At 39.9% G+C, this 16,714-nt stretch overlaps 2 protein-coding genes across 3 annotated transcripts in view; one reads left to right on the top strand and one right to left on the bottom strand.

Moving 5' to 3' along the window:
* ZNF804B (zinc finger protein 804B) overlaps window positions 1-16,714 on the bottom strand; it is a 547,749-nt gene that overhangs the window by 515,501 nt on the left and 15,534 nt on the right. The window lies entirely within an intron of this gene.
* Window positions 1-16,714, top strand: part of TEX47 (testis expressed 47) — a 37,279-nt gene that overhangs the window by 8,469 nt on the left and 12,096 nt on the right. Inside the window, exon 3 of one of the 2 annotated variants that reach the window (XR_012380106.1) lies at window positions 7,775-7,950. The exons of the other annotated variant lie outside the window; for it this stretch is intronic. The gene's annotated coding sequence lies outside the window, so the exon portion shown is untranslated. Of the gene's footprint in view, window positions 1-7,774; window positions 7,951-16,714 lie in introns of those variants that run through there. 2 annotated transcript variants of the gene reach the window in all.

Raw genomic sequence — 16,714 nt, 5'->3', positions numbered from 1 at the left:
TTTAAAAATACTATTTATAAAAGAGTGCATTAAATGTAAAGCCTTGATTTATTGAGGAAAAAATAAATGTCTGAATACTGAACACATTTACATTTTACCAAAATGCATTCTAGTGTAATGACATCCTGAGGGATCTCTCCCACTCATCTCTCACCTTCCTGCTCTCTCTCTTGTTTTTACCAGACTCAGTTTATACTAGACTTTGCTTTTTGAAAGCACAAATAATAAACTACTCTACAACAAGGTTTATTTCATCATAGATAAAACTACACACCTTGTAGTATTTTGATTCATCGATTCTTCACTTTCTATCCTCTATAGTGACAATTCTTGAGCACATAACTGTTCCACCAAAATCAAAATGACAAAATGAAAAGAACATTGAAGTGAGATGACTGACTCTTGTTATGTACTCCATTACCAACTCATTAGGTGGCCCCAAACAAGTAATTTTTTTCTTTTGGGGTCTCTGTTCATCTACATCGTAGAACCTCTGAGCATTATAAAGAAGTCCATGAAGCCCTTGAACTGTATCCAGAAATGTGTCTCAAAAGAAAGACATGTTGTCTTAGAATCAGGCAGGAGGACAGGATTAAGATGTTTGTATTAAAATTTTGAGGGGCTCCGAGGTGGTTCAGTCGGTTGGGCGTCTGCCTTCGGCTCGGGTCATGATCCCAGGGTCCTGGAATAGAGCCCTGCATTGTGCTCTCTGCTCAGTGGGGAGCCTGCTTCTCCCTCTCCCTCTGCCTGCCACTCTGCCTACTTGTGCTCTCTCTCTCTCTCTCTCTCTCTCTCTCTCTCTCTATCAAATAAATAAATAAAATCTTAAATAAAATAAAATGTTGAAGGCTGATGTCTGAATGAATGAATATCTTGAATTCACCGACCCTATCAGAAAGTACCTGTGGGCAATACCAACATTTTCCTTTAAAAAGTCTATCCTGGATGCATTCATTTTAGTGCAAAGATGAATGGGAAATCAAAAAGCCAGAAATCTGTATGTTAGATTATGACACCTAAGTAGCATGTTTGGGTAGCACTCTAACATCAGGAGACACAGAGAAGAGAGGGACATTTTTCTTTAAGGCTGATGGGAAGCTACTGAAGATTTTAAGCAGGGCATAATAAGACTGGTTTGGCTGTTGAGTGGAGAATGGACTGGCAGGGGACATGTTGGTGCAGATAGGCTCCTTAGGAAGTTGGCAAGGGGTGATAATAGAGAGAACCAGATTAATGACTGTGGAAATGGATCTAAGGGGACCAATTTGAAAGATAATCAGGAGGTAAATAAACATAGGTTATGAGGGAGAGAAACGTGTCAAACATTTTAGATTTCTAGTTTTTACAACAAGATGCTACCATTCCTGAGGTAGGAAATATATGAGGAGTATAGAGTTTGTAAAGTAAAATGGGCTTTCCATTACTGATATATGACAGCTACGTCAGGTTGGAATAATTTTTGATACTTCCATCACTAATACCTTTAGAGGAGGTATAGAGAACATGCAACATACTAAATCTCATACTTTGTTGAAATGGCTAAGTACTAAATACACATTTTCTGATGTAAGTAAGTAACTTCCAGGAAACTCAAAACACTTTGATAAGTTAGAATAAATTAAGCTAAAGGAGAGATTGTCCCAATGATAATCCTGAGTCTGATAGTCACCATCACAGCTCCCCTTAACATTGTATCTGTATTCAGTGGAGCCAAATACGAAATCAGCAGCACTTACTGAGCTCAATTCCTTCCATTAGTCAAATAAAAGTCATTCAAAACATTACTAATTATTTACGGAGTGTCACATACATTTACTGAAGGTCATGCCACTGTCATTTATTGATGTGTAGTCATGTGTTAAGGGCACAAACACATAAAAGCCTCCATAGGGCCCTTCCCAAATTCATTGATACATTATTTATTCCATTTGCAATAAAAATTTAGGTAAAAAGTTGTCCTTAGGCATTCTATTGAAATGTTTTGCCCTCTGTTTCTCTCAGCTGGTTGTAGGACAACATGATACACCTTGAATTGTATTCTCTTTCTGAATTTAATCTTTCAGCAAGTGTGAACTGAAAAACTGTGTCAAATGCTTTATCAGGCATGGGGGCTTGGGGGTACAATGCAATAAGTATAATTTCTACCTTAGAGAGTATGCAGTCTCTATCTCCCTCTACCCCAGACACATAAAAAAATTAAACAGTTATAATTATAGTAATTATATTAATTAATATATTATATAATAATATATATTTATTAGCAATGGCTTCCTAAATTTACCTAGTGTAGAGGATTAGGGGATGCCTCTCAGGGAAGACAGACACAAGGATTTCTGGAAGTTGCATAGAACTGAGCCAAAATAAAAGGCAAGGAGTAGGAAGGGAGTGTTTCTGGTGGAGGATATATTTATGTATACTTGATCAGAGGGATGTGCTAACACCCAAAGGCAAGAAGAGCCATACTGTGCTGGGAGATGTGAAAGAATATCAATAAGGCAGGACTTGAAAAACAAACGGAATCATAAGAGATGAGATTGGACAGCTAGGCATGGGACCAGATTACACAGACACTTAGAGCTACATCAGCACCATGACTTCACCTCAAGTGAAATGGGACACAGTTTTGTTTTAATCAGAGAAATGCCATGATTAGATATGCATTATAGAAGAACCAGTTTGAATTGGGAGAAGAGATGAGAAGGGTACTTGGCAACGAGGCTGGACAGACTCACCAGAACGAGATGATAGGATGTCTGTACAATGATAATGACAAGAACAGAAGGCACATGCCATTCCCAAAGACAGACAATACTGGAAGAACAGTAGCTTGGGGATGTGCAGGCAGTAAGAGAAAGTTTTCCATTTTGAACATGCTGAATCTGAGGTGTCTGCAAAGCATCAATGTTAAACCATCCAGTAGAGCTTTGGATATATTCTCCGAAGTGATGGAGATGGGTCTGGTAGAGATAAAGACTGGACATCATCACAGATGACTGAGGATTCAGGAGTGATCCTCTCGCCCAGCACAAGTCGATGGTGAAGAGAGAGGACAGTCTACCTCAGAACCCTGAGGAATGCTATGGGAAGAACAGGGACCCACAAAGAAGTTGAAGAAGACATTGTTTAAATCACCCAGAAGCAGAGAAAGCAGAGCAGATCAGGCAGTGACGTGGAAGCCAAAGGAAAAGAACAATTTCTTTTAAACGAGAGTACCCAACAGTATCAATTGTTGTCTCAAAGTCAAGTAAGAAAAGGAATAAAAAGGAGATTGAATGACAACGAGATCAGTGGTAACTTGGAAAGAGTGACTTACGCAGTATATCGGAGACAGAAGCAGATCGTGAAGGTTGAGTGAGGAAAGAGAACAAAGTATAAAGAACATTTCTATAAGCTTGGCTGTTGAGTTAGTTCTTAGTGAATTTGCAGAGTCAGTTTGGGAATGCACAGGGCCCTCTGGAGATGTTAAAGTTTTTACTAAGAGGAAGACCAGTAGTTTATTCTGGTTTCAAGAAAGGAATCTGTCCTCTTATGTGAGATTAAACATCCAATCATGGACCAAGGAGAGAAGAGCTGTACCCAGTTTTGAATGGCAAAGATCTGGTCCTGTACCTTCAAGGTCCTCAGGTGACAGTCTGTACAGTTCTGGAACAGAATGATTGCTCAGTAAACATTTGTTTAGATAAATGCACTAATCTCTGGGAGAAATCTAGCTTTGCAGAAAGTGACTTTATAATATTCATGAGCTCTGGGGCTCCTGGGTAGCTCAGTTGGTTAGGTGGCCATCTCTTGATTTCAGCTCAGGTCATGATCTCGGGTCCTGGGATCGAGCCCCACATCAGGCTCCACCTTCAGTGGGGAGTCTGCTTCAAGATTCTCTCTCTACCTTTGCCCCTTGTGCCACACATGCTCTCTCTCCACCTCTCTCTAAAACAAATAAATAAATCTTTAAAAAAAAGTATGTGCTCTAATGTTACAGCTCAAACTTTGGGTTATTCCATTGGTATTTCCATGGTCAAACTTTTAGAGTTGATTGCAAATTATGCCATGTCCTTTTTCTACTTTATGGATCAACCCCATCGCATTTGTAAATTTCGCTCTGGCCATTATCCAGAGTGCTTCCTCCTTTGCCCAGTCAGGGCAAGCTAGGAAATTGCAAATTACAATCAAATCTCAATTTTCCAAACTAATGATTTTAAAGAGCAATAATGCATAATCTAAAATGATGGTGAATTCATGAACCATTTATCTCTGTAATGTATATTCATTAAATTTGACTATAAGTACATCCTATATGTCTTTCATAATAAAATTATAAAGCATTTCAACTGAAATGGCTCAAGAGGGCTTGCAAGCTTTTCCAATTCCTCTAGTCCTGCTTCCTACTACATCCTATTGTTTCTATCACCTTTCATGTTTAGGTGACTCATTAAAATAAACTAACATACCATGATTTTTCCTTTTTAGGATGGGGAGATAATAAGCAGCATTTCCTTATTATTGCTGTCATCTGCTTCAGCTATATTTCTCCATTTCTGTCCCTCTGAAAAGTTTCATTCACAGGAGTAAAGAGACTAGTATAATGAACCTGTATATCCATCCCCCACCTACGACAACTATCAGCATCTCTTTTTAAAATTTGCTCTTTGTTAAGTGACATGACTATGATCTCTCTGACATATTATAGACAAAGAAAGGACACAAATATGAGAACTAGAAGGAGTTTCAGACACTGTCTATTGCAACCTCATCCCTTGGTTACAAAAATGGACAGTTGAGGCTCAAAGCACAGCACTGAATGATGATAAGATGAGAACTAGACATCATCCATGTCTTGCTTATCGCTTTGGGTAGAATCAAGACTACATCTCTACTGCCTTATTCTTGGTACAGAATATTTCCAAAAACTCACATGTTACTAAATCCTATTTTCCATCATCTTACAAACCACAAGCTAAAAGCAAAAACTTAAAGTGTTTTAAAGTCTGGCATATTAGGCACATGATTATTGGGTTGATTTTTTAGGGGTGAGCAGCTAAGTGATGGACTGTAAGAAGCAAAGAAAGTCCTCACCTTGGTTGTTTCTCAACCAGGACATCATCCATGAATGTACTTCGTATTTATCTTTTTTATGGGATGCTTTCAGGAATACCACACACAAGGGAAGGTAATTACCAGTTTGACATTTTCACTTTTGATCTTCTTGCACAAGCAGCAAATGTTTTTGGATACTGAAAGATGTTTAGGGCTTTCAGATAATACTAAGTTGAAATGAGTGTAATGTTTTCCTGAAGAATCCTCTCGTCCATAAAAATTGCTTTGTGGGATAATTCTTCTGAGGACCATTAACTAATGTCTGCTGCTAAAGATGTTGACTCAGGGTAGCGTGTCATGTCAGAGATATTGGAAACCCACAGCTTACAGGCAAGCACATTCTGCTAATAGAACTGCCACTTCTTCTCTCTGGCACTACCTGGTTCTTCTTGCTAATATTAATCAAATGATACTTGTATAAGCACAAACAATTAGTTTACAAATGACAAGAAGACAATGTTTCCCCCTTCATATCATAGAAGAGACACCAAAATACCTCTTTGATGAAGATAACTCCCAGTTGATTAACAGGAATAAAATGCTTGCATAAATAGAATTACATGTGCATATATGGAATAGTATTATAGGTTAGACATATTAGTACACACACACACACATACGCACACACACATGAGTATATACACAACTCTCTTAACCCAAACTAGAGAAACCGATTCAGATTCATAAAACTGCTCCCAATCAAGTGGGAGAACCAGGGATTTAACTATCATAGTTTAACAGTACAGTACAAGAAAGTCCTTTTGTATAAATAATGGAGATCATTTCTCTACCAGTTATGTCCTCCCCACCTCCTCTCTGATTCCCATCTGAGAAGCTGCTGGTGCATCTTTCCCAGAGTGTCTCCTCCCATAGCTCCTGGTGTGGGCCACAGACTGAGTAGACCTGCCCCCTTCTCTCCCACCCAATCTCTCTCTCTCCCCCTGCACCATTACATGTGTGCACATGCGCACGCACGCGTGTGCACACACACACACACACACACACACACACACACACACACACACACACAGGCTGGACCAGTCATTATCTATCAGAGGCAGCAAGAACCCATCTGTAAAGCAGCAAATGGTGAATCTGAGATAAGAAACAGGTGAAATATCTGGAAAGACCAGAGACAGTCACCTCAACCCCAGATTGCATTTCCCAGCCCTGACTGAGGCCCTAACATTTTCTATCCATGAATCTTTCCACTAACCAATGCTTCTCTCTTGCTTAAGTTAGTTAAAGTGATTTGGGGGCTTTTTTTTTTTTTCTTTGAAGCAAACACAAAATTTCTTAGCAGCCTGACATGGTTTTCAAAGCAACCTACTCACACATAGTACAGAGTTCTAGATTTCATATTAGAAGATTCATGTTTGAATCTCTTATTTTCTGCTAGCTAACTGTGATGTTAGGAAAGTTATTAACCTCTCTGAGCCTCAGTTTTGTTGCCTGTAAACTGAATGAGCAGCCAATATGAAATGAGATAAATCATACATGAAAATAACCAGTAACCCAGGAAGCGCTTATTGAATTCATCACAGAATTTAGAGTATGCTGTGCAAGTCTGCAGTTTCCATAATGCAGTTATGACAATAAGCTTTGTGACAAGGACAGAAGATGGTCTGAATTCTGACCAGCAGCCTAGGGAGACCTCAGGGATGTCAGGCCAATTAGTCAAGCTGCTGATACATAATGCTTCTGCAGCAAGGCTCCAGTAGTCTAGAGATCTTCCAGAAAATCCCCTAGCAGGATAAAACACAGGGTAGGTCCTTCAGCTGGATTTTGCTCCTGCTCTTAATATCCTCGGGAAGAATCTGAGCTATAATTTGATAAATGCTTAAATGATGATTCAGACAACTGGACTCTGATCAGTTATTTAACTTTTATTAATATGTGTTATGAATACCCTGCTTATATTCTTCAATAATAATGTGAACATTAGAAAATCACTCACCACTGTAATTAAATGGTTTGATATACTTATGAAGGGATTTATTATTATTTTTAAAAACTCAAATTCTAATAAGATGAAAATGGATTTATGTCGGTTTTATGAGTTTTCTTTCTCTTATATGTTTCTAAGAAGAAATTGGTTGCTTAATCACATATACCTGAAGGAATAAAGTAATAACACCATTATGCCTTGTCACCTGATGTACATAAATTGATTTTTAATATTCATCCTTGTGAGAATTAGTGTAAGATAAAATAAGAAAAAGTACATAATAATAAAGGAAGCAAATAAACATTTTTATATCCTCCTATGAAGAGAGATAATTTGGGGTTTTCACCTTGAAAAATTACATTATCTATAATTTACATGAGATAAAAAATATTTAAAATACCTGCTTCCCTTTGGAAGTGTTATGCATTCATTGTGTCTTTGGGTTTTTGGAAAATGCCTTTATAGGCATTATTACTGCCAATAATAAGAGTTTTCACCATTAGTTTTTTACTAAAGTCTGAACATTAGTTAATTATACACACACATCAACCACTGTACACATGGATATTTTGCCAAACTTCTACCTGTTATTGTGCCATGTGTGCAGAAACACACATTTTACATTTACTTGAACTTTATATTTTCATTTCGACCCACTGTAAGCAACTAAGATTTGATGAATGAATAAAAGAATGACCAAGGGGACAGTTTGATTGAGTGTCTACTACACTGCAGACCCTGGATGAAGTCAAGACACAGATCCTATTGTCAGAGACTCAAAGAAGGAGAGACAGATATGTGAACCAACAATTGAAATGGCATTAGGTGGTAATAAAGGAATGTGAAAATCATCCTGGTGGCACACAGAGAGAAGCATCAATTCTCCATGAAGTCGTCTCACACCTGAGCCTTGGAATCTGAAGGTCCTGGATCCAAGCCCAAGCTCTCTCTGCCATTCAGTGGTTGTGAAATGGGGAGCCTCATCTCATCTGCAAGATGGAAGACAGTAATGCCTACATCTTAAAATCGTTTTAGAGATTAAATAAAAGACAATGTGTGAAAGGCTTGTTTCAGCCTAGTATGTCCGACATAAAATGAGTGCTTTTAACCTGTTACTGTGACTGCGAACTGAGAATTAGGGAGGTGTTTAGAACAACAGGGAAGCTTCTTGGAGTTATCCCCAACAGTTACCAGTGGAAAAAGGAGAGGACAGAACGTGTACAAATCACAAAACCTTCCTCAGCCTCTGAGTCACAAATCAAGGCAGGATTGGTGAGTGGCCACTAGTTCACTAATTTCACACTGTTAATGTGAACAGCACACTCACAGGCACCCTGTTTAAAGGGCGCATCCAAGCCTTCACCCGCCTCAGCATTTTGATTCCATCCAAGCTAGTCCAGGGACCTGAAATCTGCAGGGTAACCCCATTTAGAAATAACTGATGTGAGGCGCCTGGGTGGCTCAGTCAGTTAAGCGACTGCCTTCGGCTCAGGTCATGATCCCAGGGTCCTGGGATTGAGTCCCGCATCGGGCTCCCTGCTCCGCGGGGGGCCTGCTTCTCCCTCTCCCTCTCCCCCTGCTCGTGTTCCCTCTCTCGTTGTCAATCTCTCTGTCAAATAAATAAATAAAATCTTTAAAAAAAAAAAGAAATAATGGATGAAGCTGAGCTCTGCAGGCCATTCTAGCTTGATTTTACTACAAGTAAACAAATTGCCATATTTGACTTGTAACTTAGCAGTCTTATTGTTCAACTTTATATTCTGGAATCAGGAGAAAGTGACACATATACACACACACAAAAGTACTTACTATTGATTACATTTAAATCAGCCACCTTGATGGCCTTTGTCTAGGATATTTACAAATTTGAACCCCAAGTTTTGAAAAATGAACCATAATCACAAAGATCAGAACTGTCCTCTTCTAGGACATTTGTTAGGCAGGTTTATTTGTACAGTGTGTTTTTTCCCTTCTAGACTATAAATTCCACTGAAGCAGACGACATGGGCACCTGATTTGCATCGGTACCTCCACCAGCTCACACAATGCCAGACACGGTTAATCAAGAAGCATTTTATTTTCAGAAAAATGGAAAACGCTTGCCTTCCTTGGCAGGAGGCAGGAGTGGTGGAAGAGGTGCAAGGCAGGGGTAAGACTGGAAAAATATTTAGGAAGTAAAATGAGCGGACATACCAATCTGATGAGGGATTAAAGGAAAACACTCAAGTTTCGAGCCTACAGTGTTGGATAAAGATGATGTCCCAGGGCCGCCTGAGTGGCTCAGTGGTTAAGCGTCTGCCTTCGGCTCAGGTCATGATCCCAGGGTCCTGGGATCCAGCCCCGCATCCGGCTCCCTGCTCAGCAGGAAGCTTGCTTCTCCCTCTCCCACTCCCCCTGCTTGTGTTCCCCCTCTCAGCGCTGTCTTTCTCTCTGTCAAATAAATAAGTAAAAAATCTTAAAAAAATAAATAAATAAAGATGATGTCCCTAACCAAGGAAGAACTGGATGGAAGATTCTTTCAGTTTTAGAGATTATGTGTTTGAGAGGCCTATGAGAGAGAACAACCAGTGAATAACTACAGAGGTATATGAACCTAAAATTCTGTAAGCAGAATAATGGCCCCCATCGATGCCCGTAATCAAATTCTCAGAACCTATAAATGCTATCTTACATGTCAAAAGGGACTTTGCAGATATGATTAAAACTAAGAACCCTGAGGGGAGGAGAGGAGCCTGGCTAGATAGACACAATCTAATCACAGGAGTCCTTTAAAGCAAAGGGTTTTTTCCTGCTGCAGAGAATCAGAGATAGGTAGCAGGAGAAGAATTTGTTGGCTTTAAAAATGGAGATGGGTAGCCCTGAGCCAAGGAACATAGGCAAATTCTAAAAGCTAGAGAAGGCAATGAAACAGATTTTGCCTTAAATTCTCCAGATAGGAAGACAGCCCTGCCTATACCTTGATTTTAGTCCAGTGAGATCTCTGTGGGACTTACAGAGCTAAAGATTAATAAATGTGTTGTTTTATGCCATTAAGTTTATGGTAATTTGTTAGAGCAATAGGAAACTATATACATTAGGTCTGGGTAGAACAGAAACATTTGGATCCATTCTTTGGATTTCTGTATAAGAGATATAAAACAATTTCTTTCATGAGTTAATGCTCCTCCCTCCTAGTTTCTGCAATCTCAGAGCATGTGGTGTAAATGCAATGCTGGGTATTTCTCTGTTGTTGATCAGTTCTACTTTCACCATTCCTACTCTTTTCTGCAACTGGAAGCCAGAAAGCTACAGCTGACCCTTGCACAATGCAGGGCTTAGGGCTGCCAACCCCATGCAGTCGAAAATCTATATAACTTTTGACTCCCCAAACCGTAATGACTCCTAATCCACTGTTGACCAGAAGCCTTACTGATAACATAAACGGTCAATTAACACATATTTTGTATGTTCTATGTATTATATACTGTATCCTTACAATTAAGTGAGCCAGAGAGAAGAAAATGTTATTAGGAAAATCATAAGGAAGACAACACACATTTATAGCACTGTACCAGATTTAGCAAAGCAAATAAATCTGTGTATACGTGGACCAGGCAGTTCAAACCTGTGTTCTTGGAGGGTCACTTGTACTCTCTGGAGACGTGTCAGTGGCGTATCCACAGAGCTCCTCTCCAGCCGGTTTCTGGTTTGGTCTGTCAGTGGAAAGCACTGGTGGCAGAGTGCAAGTTAGAATAAGGAAAGAAACCATGATTTTCTTTCTTCCACTTCCACCTGAAGCCGCCTGGGCATCTTTGCACTCCTAGGTTCCGGTGGCGGTGGCAGCAGGCACCAGTCAACGGCTGGCCTGGGCGCCAGCCAGGGCAGACACACCAGCCACATGGGCAGGGAGGCCCGCAGAGAGAGGGCCTGCAAACTCTTAGATGCCCACAGCGCAGACCCCTCCGGTGCTTTCAGAAGCAGCGACAGGACCACCAGAGTAAGGTTTCCAGGGTTTAGGGAATACCATTTCCCCTTTGCTCCTCCAGCCCCAGGGGCTAGAGTGACTTCCTACAATTACTAATCCCTGGGTAATAGCACCTTCCCTTATTCTCTCCCACAGGCTATTTCACACATTTGTAAAGAATTCCTTGCACTGTACACCCTCTGAAAAGCTACAAATGGTTTCTGTTATCCTGACTAGACACTGACACAAATGCTTTCTGCGACAATGATATACACGGATTGAATATTTTCTATGCGTGCCAAAAGCAGAATGTATGTGTCTAAGAGTTTGCATCTACACACGGACCTTAATATTTGCTCATATGTATACCACACGCAGTCCTTAGTCACATAATATTTCCTCCTTTCAAATATTTTCCTGTAGTAGGTTTTTATGGGAAGAGAAAGTGATGGGTGAAAAAACACCTGATTGGTTCATTAGAATTTCCAAAGGCAGAGAAAGATATTTAAACACGATAATGAGTCTAGATGCTTATCAGCACGGAGACAGCAACTTTAGATTAAATATCTATCCCTAATAGAAAAGAGGGGAAAAAAATTCCTTCCACAAGGCAGCAAGATCATAACAACAACTCATCTACTTAACTCGATTTGCTTTGACAAAAACAATAGGAAAATGTATCACTGTCATGAATTAAAGCTGCATCGGGTAAGTAGGGCACACTGAGCATTTTCATTACGGAAGTTGTGAAAACATGGGGCTGCTATTTGCAACAGCTGTGTTAACCACAAAGCTATCTGGCCTCCATGCCTATGCTTCCTTTCCCAAGAAGACACAACTCTAGTAAAGAGCAATCTGACAGGGTCATCCAAAAGAACAACAGTTTCAACAAGTTGACATTAAGGTGCCAAGTTCCCAGTCACTGCGGAGAACATGTTAAAGGGTCAAGGACACCTGTCTGTGGCAGAATGAGCCAACTGTTCTAGGAGTAACCATCGACTGCCTTTCACCGTGCACTTACTAAGTGCCAGACACTGTGCTAAGCATGTGGTATTCTTTGGCACACTCACATTTTACAATGGCCCTAGAAGACTGGTAATATGCCCAGTGAGCAAGCTGAGCATCAAAGTGGTGGAGCAGTCACACAGTTAGTTGGAGCTGGAGAGGGAGGTCAAACCAGGATGGGTCAGTTCAACTCTAAAATCAATGTGGTTTACCTACTCCTCTACACTGAATATAAGAAGGGAAAATGTCCATGCTCCCACCTTAAACCTACAGGGGTAGGAGGGATAAATGCATAAAATAAGACAAAATACAGGCATAAAGAACACAACAAAACCCTATTCACAAAACAGTTTCTATCTTAAAATGTGAAATAATATTAAAAACATGCAACTATTGTCACCAACCAGCACTGGGAAGGACTTATCTTTTAGTGGGCACAGATGCATTTCAGAGATCTAAAGAAGTGATCATTGCATTGGGTCTTCAAAGTTATTATATTAATGGTCTCTAATACCTTTGATCAAACTTCCTTAACAGGAGTTTCTATAATTGATTCAAAACATTCTTTTTTTTATGTTATGTTAGTTACCATACAGTACATCATTAGTTTTTGATGTAGTCTTCCGTGATTCATCGTTTGCGTATAACATTCTTTAAAACTTCCATTTTCTTTGTTTTCTTGATGGAAATGTTATATACCCTTAAAGCAAGAAAACTCTCATTTGGCCAGATCACCCCAAATTACCCTGAGAGCAAAGAGAAGTATTTGGGGTGAACTTTAAGCCGTATCATTCTTGTGTATTTATCTATGAAGTTATTTCTCAGTTTTTCTCTCCTTATAAGAAAGGGCCTAATTATAATGGATTTACTCCACTAGTAACTGAATTAATGATGACTCAAATTTGGTACTCTTCTATTTTCTTGTTTATAAATCATTTCTGGTTTTGTGTGTAACAAGAAAAACAAAAGCCATCTCATTTGGCACAACCCACAGAAAGTAATGAGAAGTTCTCATGTCTACTCCAGAGTATTTAATTCTGTAGTGAGATTAAAAGTCACATTCTTACCCGAGATGATTTCCTTGTTACATGGTGAACAGGATTCTACCTGGTCGGCCCTCGTCTGCCTCGTCTTATACCCTGCCCCTGCCAGGTCCCCTGCCCAGATCCAGAGGAAAAGGAGGGGCCTTTAACCATCCAACACTCGCTCCCCACCTTTAGCAGAAGCAATTGTGCTTTTGTCAATTTTGCCTTGCTCCTAGGATTTCCTTTGAACAAAGCATACACATCAGCACTTAAAAAATAAGACAACAACCTGAAAACCACTGGTCAAACATTAGTCAGTGGTTTCCCAAGAGGGAGGGAGGTGATATTTGGAGGTTGCAGATTCTTTCCCCATTTCACCAAGCACGGCACTCAAGATCAGAAACTGAATCCTAGGGCTAGCCTTATATTCATGACTTAAGGAAGAATTTAAAACTTTACATGCCTAAATTTTTGTGGCACAAGCAGATCACACATTGTATTCCAGTTAGTGCCTACTGGGTCTAATTCTAAGATCTTCAGATTAAATGATGCTTATATACTACATAAATCCACCCAAGGTGACTTTCTATAAGTATCTTTATGCCAGTTATGATTTCTCACTAGTTATGGTTTCTCACCTGCTCTGTTCCCTGGGAAGAACTGGTTTTCTCTATCACTTTCAAGGGTGGAGTCCACCCTGATGATCCCAGAGTATGGAACTGAGTATGACTTAAAAAGAAAAAAAAAAAAAATTCACAGCAAAGTGATCTACTATTGGAAGGAACACATAAAGAAGGTTTATTAGTCTTTATTACTTTTCTTTTATAACACAGTTTCACAAATCTCCCTTCTATGATGATAAACAAATCATCAGTGGCTGTCTCCAAAGACTTTCTAGCAACAACAGACAGAACTCTTGAACTCATACCATATAGCATATGGATATTTGAAGATGAGCACTAAATTTTATTGAAAATATATGGTCACTTCTTTAAATATATTTAAATCCATTTACATTAGGATTGATTAATATAAATAAGCATTGTTAGGGTATTATCTGTAATCCTCTTGGCAATAATCCTGTTTCCCTAGTAACACAAACTTGTATTTCATCCTTGTGCATGTGTGTGAAATTATAACAACTTTTGTAATAAAGTTTACACATCATTTGCACATAAATTTCATTTTTTATGAGAAGTCCAAGCTAGAGGTTTCTTTCCTTGAATTATTTATTGTTATCTCACCACTAAATACATAATTCACATCTCCTCTCAAATAATGAAAACTCAACAGAGCCATTCCTAACCACTTGCAAGAGATTACAAAATCTACATGATGGTCGGATCTTTGAATTTCAACATGTAATATTAAGGAAAAGATAATGAAATACTTCACAGATGTCACCCTGGATATAATCCATGTGTTTTATTACCATAAATCCATTCATTCTTACCTAATCAGGATTCTTTTGTTCATTTGTTTCAAATAGTTAACAAGTTTGCTTCCATCATTCATAGTATAGACAAATGAAGCAATTAAAACACTCTTTTGTTACCTACCCCGACCCAAAAAGTGGGCCTTCATTCAACACTTTGCTGGCAGCTGAGCTGCAAATATAGGCATTCTTTACTAAAGCTCACTTTTACATCATTTTAAAAAATAAGGCAGTTTATAATCTAGTGTAAGGACATTCACTGCCTTTGGGGTAGGTGGTACTTGGTATATCTGGGGCTCTCAGGGAATTGTTATGTTCTCTATCTACATCTGAGGCATTAAAAAGCTGTATGCTTATAATTTGTGACAATTTACATATTATGTTACTCTTCGACACAGAAGTTAAAAGATAACTTTCCATTTAGCTACCACTATATCTAGCATAGAAAATGTTGGGGATTTCATGAAATAGAATTACTACTTCAATTGGTACCATCATTTTTTTATTTAAAAGTAATGCTTTCCTCCTTAGGAATTTCCAAATGTCTAAATCAAAGACTAAAGAAATTAAGAAAGATAGCCTTAAGAAATGATCTGGTTTTGGGGGAGCAAGATGTCGGAGGAGTAGGAGACCTGGATTTCGACTGGTCTCAGGAATTCAGCTGAATAGGGATCAAACCATTCCGAACACCTACGAACTCAACAGGAGATCGAAGAAAAGAATAGCAACAACTCTCTGAACAGAAAAGCGAACACTTTCTGGAAGGTAGGACGTGCACAGAAGTGAATCCAAGGCGATATTCGGGAGGATAGATGGCAGGGGAGGGGGCCTCCATTGGCCGCTTCTGGCAAGTGATAGAGCCGCGCGGAGCACAAAATTGGAACTTTTAGAAGCCTGCTCCACTGAGGGACGTCGCTCCAGTGGCTAAGCGGGGGGTGGAACCCTCGCGGGACAATGTGGTCTCAGGACCCTCAGGGTCACAGAAAGACCGGGGGTGCCTGAGTGCGGCAGAGCTCCCGGGTATCGGAGCGGGGAAGCCAGCTGCAGAGACGGAACGAGGCGCGGGCTCTCAGCTCGGGGTTGCCATAAACCGTGATCCACAGCACAGTTGGGCCACAGCTCCTCCAGCAGGGACCCAACAAGCGGCAGATCCAGGGAGACTCCGCTTCCTCCCCCAGGAGGAGCGGCGCGGGAGCGCACCGCAGGGATCTGCTGGGTTTGGAGACTCCACACGGGGTCAGGTGCCAGAGATAGAAATGCTCAGTCACAGGCCGAGTGAGCACGGAGTGCGGCCGGAGACCGGGGAGACGGGAGTGACTGCTTTTCTCTGGGGGCGCACTGAGGAGCGGGGCTCCGAGTTCTCAGCTCCTCCAGGGCGGAGATTGGGAGGCCACCATTTTCACTCTCGTCCTCCATAGCTGTACCGAGAGCTTGCAGGGAACAACAGCTCCCGAGAGCAAACCCGAGCAGATTGCTTAGCCCAGACCGGCAAGGGCGGGGCAATTCCGCCTCCGGCAAAGACATTTGGGAACCACGGCAACAGACCCCTCCCTCAGAAGATCAGCAAGAACAGCCAGCTAAGACCAAGTTTACCGATCAATGAGAATGGCAGAACTCCGGCGCTAGGGGAATACTGCACGTAGAATTCATGGCTTTTTTTTACCATCATTCATTAGTCTTTCAAAGTTAATTTTTTTAACTGGTTTTTTTTTTAATTTTTCTTTTTCCCCTTTTCAACCAACATCTTATCAATCCTTTTTTTAAAAAAAAACATTTTTATTTTTCATTTTTAGAGTCATATTCTATCCCTTCATAGTAGTTACCCTTATTTTTGGCATACGTATATAAGTTGTTCTCTCTTTAAAATTTTGAGATACAGTTTCTTCTCACATATCAAAATATACCCTAAATCTCTAGTGTATGGCTTTGTTCTAGTCTCCTGCCTGATCACATTCTCTCCCCTTTTTCTTTCTTTCTTTCTTTCTTTCTTTCTTTTTTTTTAATCGTCTTCTTTCTTTTTTCAAGCTCCTTATCAATTCCTTTTATAAAATCCTTTATAATTTTCATCTTTACATTCATCTTCCATCCCTTCATCGTATCAACCCTTATTTTGTACATATATGTCTTTCTTTCGTTAAAAATTTAGGAGGCACTTTCTTCTAAGAGACCAAAATACACCCAAAACCTAGTGTGTGGCACTGATCTATGCACCAGCCTGATCATATTTGATCATATTCTGTTTTTTTTTTGTTTTGTTCTGTTTTTCT

The sequence above is a fragment of the Callorhinus ursinus genome, unplaced genomic scaffold (genome assembly GCF_003265705.2).
Source record: "Callorhinus ursinus isolate GAN/ISIS: 27379988/994484 unplaced genomic scaffold, GSC_fseal_2.0 scaffold12, whole genome shotgun sequence".
Taxonomy (NCBI): Eukaryota; Metazoa; Chordata; class Mammalia; order Carnivora; family Otariidae; genus Callorhinus; species Callorhinus ursinus.
Note: the sequence above shows the minus strand (reverse complement) of the source record. Positions and strands in the feature narration are given on the sequence as shown.